Here is an 11,232-nt window from a genome sequence, read left to right as displayed (position 1 = left end):
ACCTGGGCCCTCTGCGTGGGAGCCCAGTATTCAACCTCTGAGCCATGCCGGTGCTTGATAGTGCTTTGCAAAAATGTCCTATACAGGCTTCATGTCGGGAAGGAACCACATTAGCATATGGAATATAGCGTGGTAGAAGAGTAAAATAAGCACCAAGCGTCGCACAACGCGAATTCTGTAACCAAGCGTCACACAACGCGAACTGCGCAACGAGTAGGTTGTTGAATGCTTCCAACCCATTACAAAGGGCTCTGCCATAATTCTTCATCGTCATCAGGCACAGCACCAACAAAGTGCGCATAATGCCTGCATGCGTTTAGCAGGTACCAACGCTCTCCGTAGAATGACGAAAAATGGCATAGTGCCTGCTGCCCTACTTCTCAAAAATTACAATCATTTATAGCGTAGTGGGTTCCTCGCAAGTGCACTTGTATTGGTTGCCAAGGAAGCCCATAAGCGCATGATCCACTTCCTCGGGATCTCAGTAAAATTCGTCGCCTCCCCCCCGTCTCTCTCCCACTTCAACGCATGTTATGCAGCATGACGGGAGAGGGAAATAGCGACCGGGCGTCCCCCAATGCAAATTACGTAACTGGTGGGCCGTTTAAAGATTCCAACCCATTACAAAGGGCTGAGCCATAATTCTTCATTGTCATCAGTCGTCGCGGAAACAAAGTTCACATAATGCCTTACAGACGTGTAGCTGGGTAGTTTATGGTCCGACGTAACATCGGCACTCACGTTAAAGCAAATGCGTCAGTTTTATAGAAATGAACAGCACGCTACGGTGCGATTAAAACCCCTTGATCTAGGAAAGTAACGACACCCTCCTCCGCGCACGCGTTTCCTCCTCGATTCTCCTCGCCCGCGGCCGGTGCGCGCTGCGCACGACACCATTTTTCGCCGCGGCTCCCGCGGACGAGCAGCAGAATTCGATCGAGGCGCGTGATTTCGAGCCACTTGCGCACCCCAGTGGTGTAGAAAACCTAATAAAAGATGACTTTCTTCCGAAAGCCTGGTAAATGGGGCATGCTAATTTAAAAGGAGCTTTATGGAGCGTTACATCATGCAGACGTTTTTTCTGCCGCATGATAACAGGCTCTGATATGGTTTAACTTGCGTCATGTCCGCCTGTGTCTGGATGTTTTGTCTCTTTCCTGTGCGCGCATGTGCGAAACAGGTACACACAGCGTCGCATCTAGAAATGACTTCGTGGATAATACATTGTCCATCCGTGTGTTATCTTGACGTGAAAGTATATTTGCGCGGTGGTCTCCAAACTGAACAAGACTTTTCGCAGTGTCAGTACGATCAAGCGGCGCCAACAGTATAATTGATCTACCACAATAACAGAAGCGCAGGAAAAATATTTTTCAGAATAGTATTTTGACGTTGGTGTCAAAGAAACTAGCACTCGGTTTACCTGTGAAAGGAGAGATTCAGTACCTTGAGGGTAGGTAAACGCCCCTAGTGACCGTACTATGATAGTTCACACGAAAGTTCATACTACATTACAATATGTAGTAGCAGAGTTGCAATTGCGATTTTTATTAGGAAAACATTATCAGGCCCAAAATCAGAGTGCAATAATAGCGGGATAATTTATTTTCATGCACGCGCAACTCGTTGGCTGATACGTACCTAAAAAGAGCATCGCGTCATATTCATCCCCAGAATCATTGCTAGTTCGTAAGTAGGTTATGAATTAGTTATGTTTCGAAAAAGACAATATCAAGAAAACAGAAAAGTGGTAACAGTATATTACTGCACAAATATACACCGTTTTACAAATGACAAAGAAGTTACAGCAAGAAAACATGGACGGAAGATGATATCTCGCACTATCCGCCTGTTCTTTACCAACAGCTGCTCTATTTTCTCGGAAGTGATTGTGCAGGAGAGGTAGCGTGCTTTCTTTTTTTGAGTCGAGCCACCTTTTTGCAAGGGACATTCCATGCGGATATTCGTGTAATTGAGATTGGCTGCGTAATCGCAGTGAAGCCACTAATTTTATGAGCTCTACAGTCGGATACAGCCCAAGAAGCACTTAGAAAATAGCAGTCTACATGCAGTGAGCATTGGTACACGTGGTATCCCGCGGCGCAAACAAGCGCTCCTTTCAAAGGTATATTTAAAGTATGCAGCCTAATAGGGGAAACTGCAGTGCCTTTACGTTAAGCATAGGCACCCATCAGGTGAATCGTCACATAACAGACAACACCGTAATCAATACCGGTTCACGCGGGCACTATTGATCCCAATCAGGGCCGATCCGGATTAGGCTCGATCCGGATCAGGTGCTGCTCCACGCTCACTTTATTAGCGATCGTGTTCGATCGGCACCGAGACCATCGCGATATACTCATCGACATCTAGCTCCCTGATTGCGATTTGATTACGTTTGCGCCAAACTGGGTCCGGATTAGTTTGTACCGTATAGTAGCGATGACTGTTGATCGCGATCAAGAAAGTCGATCGGGATTGACTCTGATCGCGACGAAAAGTGCCCGTGTGACGCCGGTACAACAGATAATCTAGCTTCCTATTGGTTAACGGACGGCGCGCGGCCTGCTAGATAACGGCTCACTTTCTCTGTCATAAGGTTATTTTTTTGTGTGGCGCAGTGCATGTTTCTCTGTTTGTTTTCTTGCGCCGGATCGCATTTGTGTCCTTATTTTTGTGTGTTAACCGACCCCCTCCGCCCCAATCGACGAGGAAAAAAAACCTCCATTGGAAACCAGCACCTGTAAGGGTCATTCGTCCATTCGTTTGTTTTTTTTTCCACCAATCATTCACGTTAAGCCCACCCTAACAATCACGACAAGCGCGATCGAGAAGCTGTGTCATCGCACGTAAATGTTCGCAGCGGAAAGGAGACTCTGTAGCTGTGCATTTCAGACTGAAGAACAGTTGCCGACATACGAAGTGATGGAGTCTCAGCAGAATATTCAGCATATTGAGAACAACCCTTTTTTTATGCAACACAAAAATAGCCGAGAAAAAAAACGTTTATGAGCAACGAGAAGAATATTTAAAACTCAGCATTCAACAGTCCTTTACAGGATCGATAAGAAAGGCGCCTTACCTCACAAAGAACACTGTTCTTTGTCGAAACAATGTTCATCTTGCCAATGTTGTGCAGCCACTGCTTTTTGTGCATGGGATCACGCTTACCTTGCGGTATCATAAAATGTGCGTAACGATTTGTATGCTGGTTTTTGCAGTTAGAGGCGCAACAGCACGGCATAGCGGCAGCACGCAGCGCAAAAAACAAAGCACGCGCAACGTTCGCTGCGTGGAGCCGCGCAAAAAATGGCGCGAGCGAATAAGAAAAATACAATCAAAACGCAAGATCCACGCGTCTCTAAGGTCAACCGCGAAGGAGACCAATCGTCGCGCAGAAAAAGCGACGAGCAGGAAGACGCGAAAGGGGCGAGAAGGGAGAGAGGAGGACGCGCGCGTCGCGGCGAGTAAAATGAATGGCGGTACTCCGCCAACATCAAGTGGCTTTAGGGGCGATGATCTGCACATCAGCAGCAGCGGTCGTTGACATATTGTTACGGGTTCGCGCAACGCGCGACTATAGATTGCTGAGTCATAGGAGTATACATGTAATGTTTATTACATAACATGAAATATATCATTCATGTTGAATCATTACATGTTATAAAATCGGATAGCCAACACTGGAACCACAATTCGCGTTGATCCGGCATGTATTTTTCTGAAGAAATTTCTAGCACTGGCGTGGCTCTATGGCAGGGAAATATTTTTGCGAGAAGGGCGAGCCACGTTATTCATGTCATAACTTGTGAATCGCGTTATTCGTGTACTCATATCCTTCTCTGTCAATTTGGTACATACCAAGCTAAGGAAACAAGAATGAGTGCGTCCAGATGTAACTAGATAGATAGATAGATAGATAGATAGATAGATAGATAGATAGATAGATAGATAGATAGATAGATAGATAGATAGATAGATAGATAGATAGATAGATAGATAGATAGATAGATAGATAGATAGATAGATAGATAGATAGATAGATAGATAGATAGATAGATAGATAGATAGATAGATAGATAGATAGATAGATAGATAGATAGATAGAAATGGTCAAAGTGCCTTTAATTCGCTAAGAAATACATCGTAATTTTTAGGCCTCCAGGTTTGTTTCTTTCACTGCTGCTGACCACCCGGCAATCGGAGCTCTCAGTGGCAGTAGTGTTAATAGCGGCGGTGTCCTGGGACGCGTTGTGCAAGTATACAATTCATCCGATGCGTTTCTTCGCGTCACATGCCACATAGAAGAAAAAATGTTTATAGATTGCACGCTAGTATGTCGCTAACGAGCGCTTTACGCCAGCAAACAATTAGAATATGAAAGGTCATTGCAGTCCGTCCTCTACGTTTAGACGATGCGCCAGAAAAAATTCGCTGCCAGCGTTGTTTCTGCTGTACACCTGTTGGGTGATCCGGTAGTGCGGATACGATGAAACATTTACGGACAAGATAGAACTCCACGCGGGATTAGCGCCATCGTGTTGAGGCTTCTTAATTATGTGCTTGTAATCAGGTAGCAACCCGCTAGCTAGCCGGCAAGTACAGCAGCGACTCGCATCAATTACGAAGGCTACAAGCCACTGACAGCGAATCGCATAAAAGGCTGTGATGTGAAGCTCCAAAGCAACCCAAATAAGTTGTTTCGCAACGAAATATGCTTTGAGCGAGAGACATGAAGCTTTTGAGATACTGACAGACATGTCATTCAATGGAAACAAAGTAGGTCGCAGTGAAGAAGTTTCCAAGCAAACATTATAGTGCGTAGCCGTTTAATGGTATAATATACAGGATGATCAAAATTAGGCTTTATGGTCTTCTTGAAATTCAGTGCCGGGAGGTACGTGAAGAGCACCTTTTTAAATAATAAATGCATCCAGGGGGGCACAAATCTTTTATCTATTTATTATTTAAGATATTTTGAAGGCCCGAAGGCACTACAGAAAGCACTGGGCAAAACAATAATTACAAGTGTCGTTTAAAAAAATTTACAGGGCCATCTTGCACGGCGAGCTTGAAATCTTTTTCGCCCATTATGCAGGCGATGGAGGCGGGAAGGTGGTTATAGGCGCCGCTTGTCCTAGGAACCAACGATCCATTGCACAATCTGGTGCGACAGGACGGTAAGTCCACGTTATAGCGGTGATCGGTCCTCGGTGATGGAAACGAAGTGCCTGAAAGACAGCGTCCTTCAAATAGCTCCTATAATGATATATTTTGTGAAAAATCTTAAGGCGAGGCGATATGCGGCGGAACGAAAAGTGAGGCAAGTTTGGAGTGTTCTTCATGGATGTGACACTGGAATGACGTGAATAATTCGTTAAGATGAAATGCGCTGTGCGATTCTGAATGGCTTCGAGAGTTTGAATAAGAACCGCACGAGTTGTATCCCATATGGCGCATGCGTACTCTAATTTTTGCCTTACCAATGTTTTGTAGAGTGTTAGATTGATTGACGATAGGGCAGACGTAAATTTTCGACGTAGATAATCAAGCATGCAGTTAGCATTGTTACTCAAATATTCTACGTGCATATTCCATGAAAGATTGGAAGATATCTGCACACCAAAATACTTTTAACTCTCGACATATGGTAATGGAATGTTATTGAGGCAGTATGTACGCGAAGAGTGTGTAGTAGTTTGGCGTGAAACTGGCATGCTCTTAGATTTAGTTATATTAACTGTGATGAACCATTCTTACACCATTGGAATATTCCATCTAGATCGCAATCTTCTGGTAGTGTACGCAGTCATCTGCGAATAGTCGGATTTTGAGGAAGAAACCCAAGAAGGAGGATCATTATTATCAATTAAGAAAAGCAATGGGTCTAAATCGGACCCTTGTGGTACACCAGACGTTACAGCGGAATTAGGTGAACAAAAATTGTTGGCTGACACATACTGGCTACGGTTATAGAGAAATTCTTTAATCCATGCAAGTACGTTGGGGTCAATGTTGAGCTGATTAAGTTTCAAAACAAGTAGTTCATGTCAGACAGAGCCAGATGCTTTAGCGAAATCTAAGTATATGCAGTCAGTATCAAATTTAAGATCTGCGGTAATAAATAAGTCGTTAGTAAAAGACAGCAACTGCGTTCCGCACGAAAATGCTTTACGGAATACATGCTGACAAATACTAATGTACATCACCGAATTTATGCGCAGCAACCACCTTCCCAGCCTTCCAGTCAGATGGCAGTGTTAGCGCCTGTTCAAAAAGTTTCGACAATAATAAAGCAGAATAGACTTGCGTACACTTCAGCTTTCTTGACGAAATACAATCCGGACCGGCTTTCAAGTTGACAATCAGTCTTTCAGCACCAACTGCGTCAATGATGATGGAGTCCATTGGCAAGAAATTGGTTCCTGTTAAATGCGGGAATATCGTGCGGGTGCTCTTATGAATGTGTGCCGCAAATGCATCATTCAGAACATCGCAGCACTAACTATGTGCAACTGTGACTTCAGACTGGATTAATTGAATATGTCGCGTTTTAGTTCCGCTTATGATGCTCCAAAACTTACGCGGGTTAAGACCGAGCAGCGAAAAAAGTGTTTTAACAAAGAAGTATTTTTTTGGCTTTCGAAAGCGCAATACAGAATTCTCGATTCAATATATTATAGGATGACCAATGGCCACTTCTGGCTGATAATTTCGCGCGTAAGTATGGCCGCTTCTTTTTATTTCGCCTGCGTTTTAACGTGTTGTTAAACCATCAAGAACGAGGATTCGATGATATAACATTTAGAAATAATAATGTTCAATTGGCCTAGTTGGTACGACGTTGTAATTGAGATGGGCTGACCAAAATGCACAAAGGTGTAACTGAACAAGAGGACAGCACCACTACTCCTGTCCTCTTCTTCCGTTACTGGTTTGCGCATATCACCCAGCGCATGTACATTTCAACGATTCCATGAAACTTTTCTTTTAGGCACAAAGCGATCAATTACGTGTAGCAATTTGTTCTTATATTGTAATCAGTTCTGCCCAACTGATCGCTGCTGAAACCAGCAAAAAACAAGTCAACAAAACAGTGTTATTCTCTGTTCATCCATCAAAGTCCGCCTTGCTATAGTCTTGGATAACATTGACTTTTTACTTCACGGAAACCCCTGCTTTTGAAGTGAAGTGGATTATAGAGTGGTCGCTACTAGCCGGTAGATGAGTTGAAGGAGAAGCTAGGCCAGGTGTAGTGTTAAGTATTAGGTTAATATGTTAGCGGATGTGGCCTAATGCGAGGGGTGAAGTCAACGAGCTGGAGGTGGGTCCAGTTGTAGTCGTGACGAAAAGCAAAAAAAAGTTCCTTGCTTTCAGCTGAGCTATGCTTTAACGTAACCGAGTCTCTTTCTCACATGGTATCAGGAAAGTTGAAGTCGCCAAGGATGAAGAAGGGTAATTTTGGGTATCTAACGGACAGCTGATTGATAACATCGTGCAGGTCATTACAGAAGGATGACGATGCAGATGGTGACCGGTAGCAAACACAAAATATTATTACGCGAGAATCACTGAGCACGCGCACACACACCAGCTCATGGAAGATAGAACACGAATAACAGAAGCAAGGTTATCGGAAATCGCCAGCAGAACACCACCACCAGACCGGTAATCGCGGTCACATCGGTAAAACTTGTAGCACTTCGCAAATCACGTTGCTAATTATGAATGAAACCCACCAATCTAACTCAGATTCAATAATGAAATGTTAATCAGTAATGATCTATCTATCTATCTATCTATCTATCTATCTATCTATCTATCTATCTATCTATCTATCTATCTATCTATCTATCTATCTATCTATCTATCTATCTATCTATCTATCTATCTATCTATCTATCTATCTATCTATCTATCTATCTATCTATCTATCTATCTATCTATCTATCTATCTATCTATCTATCTATCTATCTATCTATCCAGTTTGGTATATTCCAGAATTGACAGAGAAGGACATGAGTGTTCGAACAACACGATTCACAAGTTATGACGTGAATAATGTGATTTTCCCATCTCGCAAAAAAATATCCTTTCCACAAAGCTACGCCAGTGCTTGAAGTTGCTTCAGAAAAACACTTGCTGGATCAACGTGAAATGTATTTCCACTGTTGGCTGTCGGACTTTGACATGTAATGATTCATCATGAATGATTTATTACATGTTATGTAATAAACATTACTGTATAGACCTGTGACAAAGAAATTTCTTGTCACGCGTTGCGTGACCCCGCGACAATATGCAAACGACCGCTACTGCTGGTGTGGAGATCATCGCACCCAAGCCTGCTCTTCATTTCTATAAAACTGACGCACTTGCTTTAAAGTGAGTGCCGACGTTACGTCGGACAATAATCTACCCTTTAATCGCGAATGAAGTCGGCGTACTAGGAAAGCCCTCGATATGCCTACAACATCTTAATGTGCTCAAAACTTTAATCGACGTCGTAACACTTGGCTCTAAAAAGAAAAGAAAAATCACAGCATATCCACGGAGTGAATGATGATGAGTGGGCGAAGCTGCGGAGGTTCATCGGTAAACCGTGAATCTTCCGTGAATTCTGCCCAGTACATCATCACCGACGTGAGATCGGGCGCGTTTATACTAAAGGTTCGATGAGTTATGACGACTTGCAGCTCACTTTAATTTTACATGTACGCTGTGAATTTTCATTGTTTAGAAAACCATTGCTTTAGAAAACACCTTGCGTCTTTCGTTAAGCAGCTGGCGTCTTTTTCGTTTTGCTTTAGAAACATCTGGCGTTCTTTCGTTTTGTTTTTACAAAACATCTGGCGTCTTTCGTTGGTTTATTTCATCAATCAACGGCGTTTTGAACAAAATTTTTATTGTTTAATCACGCACAGGAGAAATCTCACCAGGCACTACCTTGGAGGTAAGCAATGGCTGCTAATGGGAATGAGAGACAGAAGAAGTCGGCTTTTAGCTAACACTTACACTTCTACAGAGACAGCAGAATTCGGCTTTTAGTTAACGCGCACGCTGCGAATTTTGTATTGTTCAACAACGCACAGGAGAAATCTCCCACCGGCACCACCTTGGAGGTCAAAGGGTAAGACTTGTTACTCACTACTACGAGCACGACGAGGGACGAACGGGTGCCGCCTTAAGGAGCTTCGCCCCTAAAAAAGAAAGAAAGCGGCGAAAGCAGCTCCCGGTGATTGTCTCGCATCACATCGATTTCCTCGAAGCGTGGGATCTACCGGAGTTTTCATGACACAGTGACGCCACTAGTGACATGCATATCATCGCACTGTATCGTACACTTCGTTGCGATGAAATTGACATCGCTTTAAGTGCCGACGTTGAAGCAAAACGAGAAATCCGGCACAGGCTGCTACTAGCCGACTGCTTCACATAAATTCGGTTCCCACAGTGTGTTGGATGTGGCAAAATTTTCCCAAGGAGGTTTAACAAATAATTCTCTTGTTTTTTCCACACACTTGCTCGCATAGGGCGCCTTTGGAAAAGCAGAATAGTGAATACTGATAGTATGGGCGAGGAGTGGGCAAAACGAACTGTCGATGGAGCCAAATATTCAAGGACACACCTGCCTCGAGTGAGCATGAAAAGCCTCCGTGATCGATCTGGTTGTATTTCAGAGTTTCGCTTACTATCCAAATAGCTTTACTTGCAACCTACGCAATAATATTACGCCCTAAAATAAAAGAAGTGTACTTTGTATCCTTTAAAGGGGCCCTGCAACACTTTTCGAGCATGCTCAAAAAGCGCTGCCGATCGGTAGTCGAGGCTGCCGAGAACACGCGAGCCAAATATTATAGCGATGCGCACGGCCCGGAATTTACAATAAATTCTCAAAGTCAGCTGAAAATCGCTCCCTCTTCTCTCGACAAATGATGTATTAGTCCGCAAAATATGACGCGATTGTCGGAAGTTTCACCATTGGCTGATGTTATAATCACGATAACACCCTCATTATTACTTTCGTTGTTAATTTTGAGTTCAATAAGTAGATAATATGTATGTTTATATTATGTTATCGCGTTAAAAACACCGAACAAACATTAATATTAGCACTTCCGGTCTCACCGACAGCTCGTCTGCTCGTAGTTGCGTGGTTCCGTTTTCTTCGCCATGCGCAGTGCCGAAAACGTGAATATTTCTGTGCTTTTGACCATCGCCGGTTGCCGTTGAGAGTGGCAGCCGTTCGAGTGTTGCCTCGTCAGCTGGGAACTGCATCGTCGGCACGTTCTCACGACCGACCGAGGCAGCCGTGCAGCATGTCTCCGATAACAATGCTGGCGTCCCGGTAATGGCGGCGCTTCGGGGTCGTCTGCCAGTGCCGTCTTACGAGGCGGTGTATCGGAGTATGGGCCGAAACCGATCTCAGCTGTCATTCGTTCCAAACGAGCGCGCAGGTTTGCTTCCATGGTTGGCAAAGCGATGAAAAACACTACGGCGTTCGAGGTGCACACCCAACATTACCAAACCGACGCGCAGTTTTCAAGCACGCGCGATACACAGTGCGATCGACTCCGCTCGACGAGAACGACGCAAGCCGACCGGAAGTGGCGGCACAGACCACGTGGTTGCGCCCAGACGTCAGAGAGAAAAAAATGAAGAAAAAATTTCCGCCGGCGCTCTTGGGCGGAGCCTCGCTCGTCTGCGCTCCCTCCCTCGACTCGCTGCCTAGCTCTCCGCGCGCTCGCGGCGTTGAGTTGAGGGAGAAAGCTGCGGAACGTGATCTCTACAATTTGGTAACACCACTTAGACTTGACGGATTCGAAAAATTTTTGCGGCATATGACTCGTGAAGAGTCCTACGTCAATAATGAGACTATTCCAATATAACTAAGAGAGGTGTTGCAGGGCCCCTTTAAGCAATCATCTAGAACACAAAGAGAGAGAATTCTTTATTGAAAGGCAGAGAATTTAGCTGGCGTTACATGTCGCTGACTTGGTATTCTGCGTGGGGAAGGTGATTGGGGATCGAAAGACAGGCAGAGGAGGCGGAGAAAAAGAAAGTGAAAAGAAAATCTTAAAATAGGATAAATAAATAATCTGCGCAGTTGGCACTAGTGGCGCAAGGCTAGAAGCAACAGTGGAGCTAGTGTACGGCCTAGCTTCCTTTAAGTTCCCCCTAGTAATGGCAAGCTTTCGCTAAAGAGGCTACTTTTTACTAGTAGTACC

The sequence above is a fragment of the Rhipicephalus sanguineus genome, chromosome 8 (assembly GCF_013339695.2).
Source record: "Rhipicephalus sanguineus isolate Rsan-2018 chromosome 8, BIME_Rsan_1.4, whole genome shotgun sequence".
In the NCBI taxonomy this organism is placed as follows: Eukaryota; Metazoa; Arthropoda; class Arachnida; order Ixodida; family Ixodidae; genus Rhipicephalus; species Rhipicephalus sanguineus.
This window is presented reverse-complemented; position numbering follows the sequence as displayed.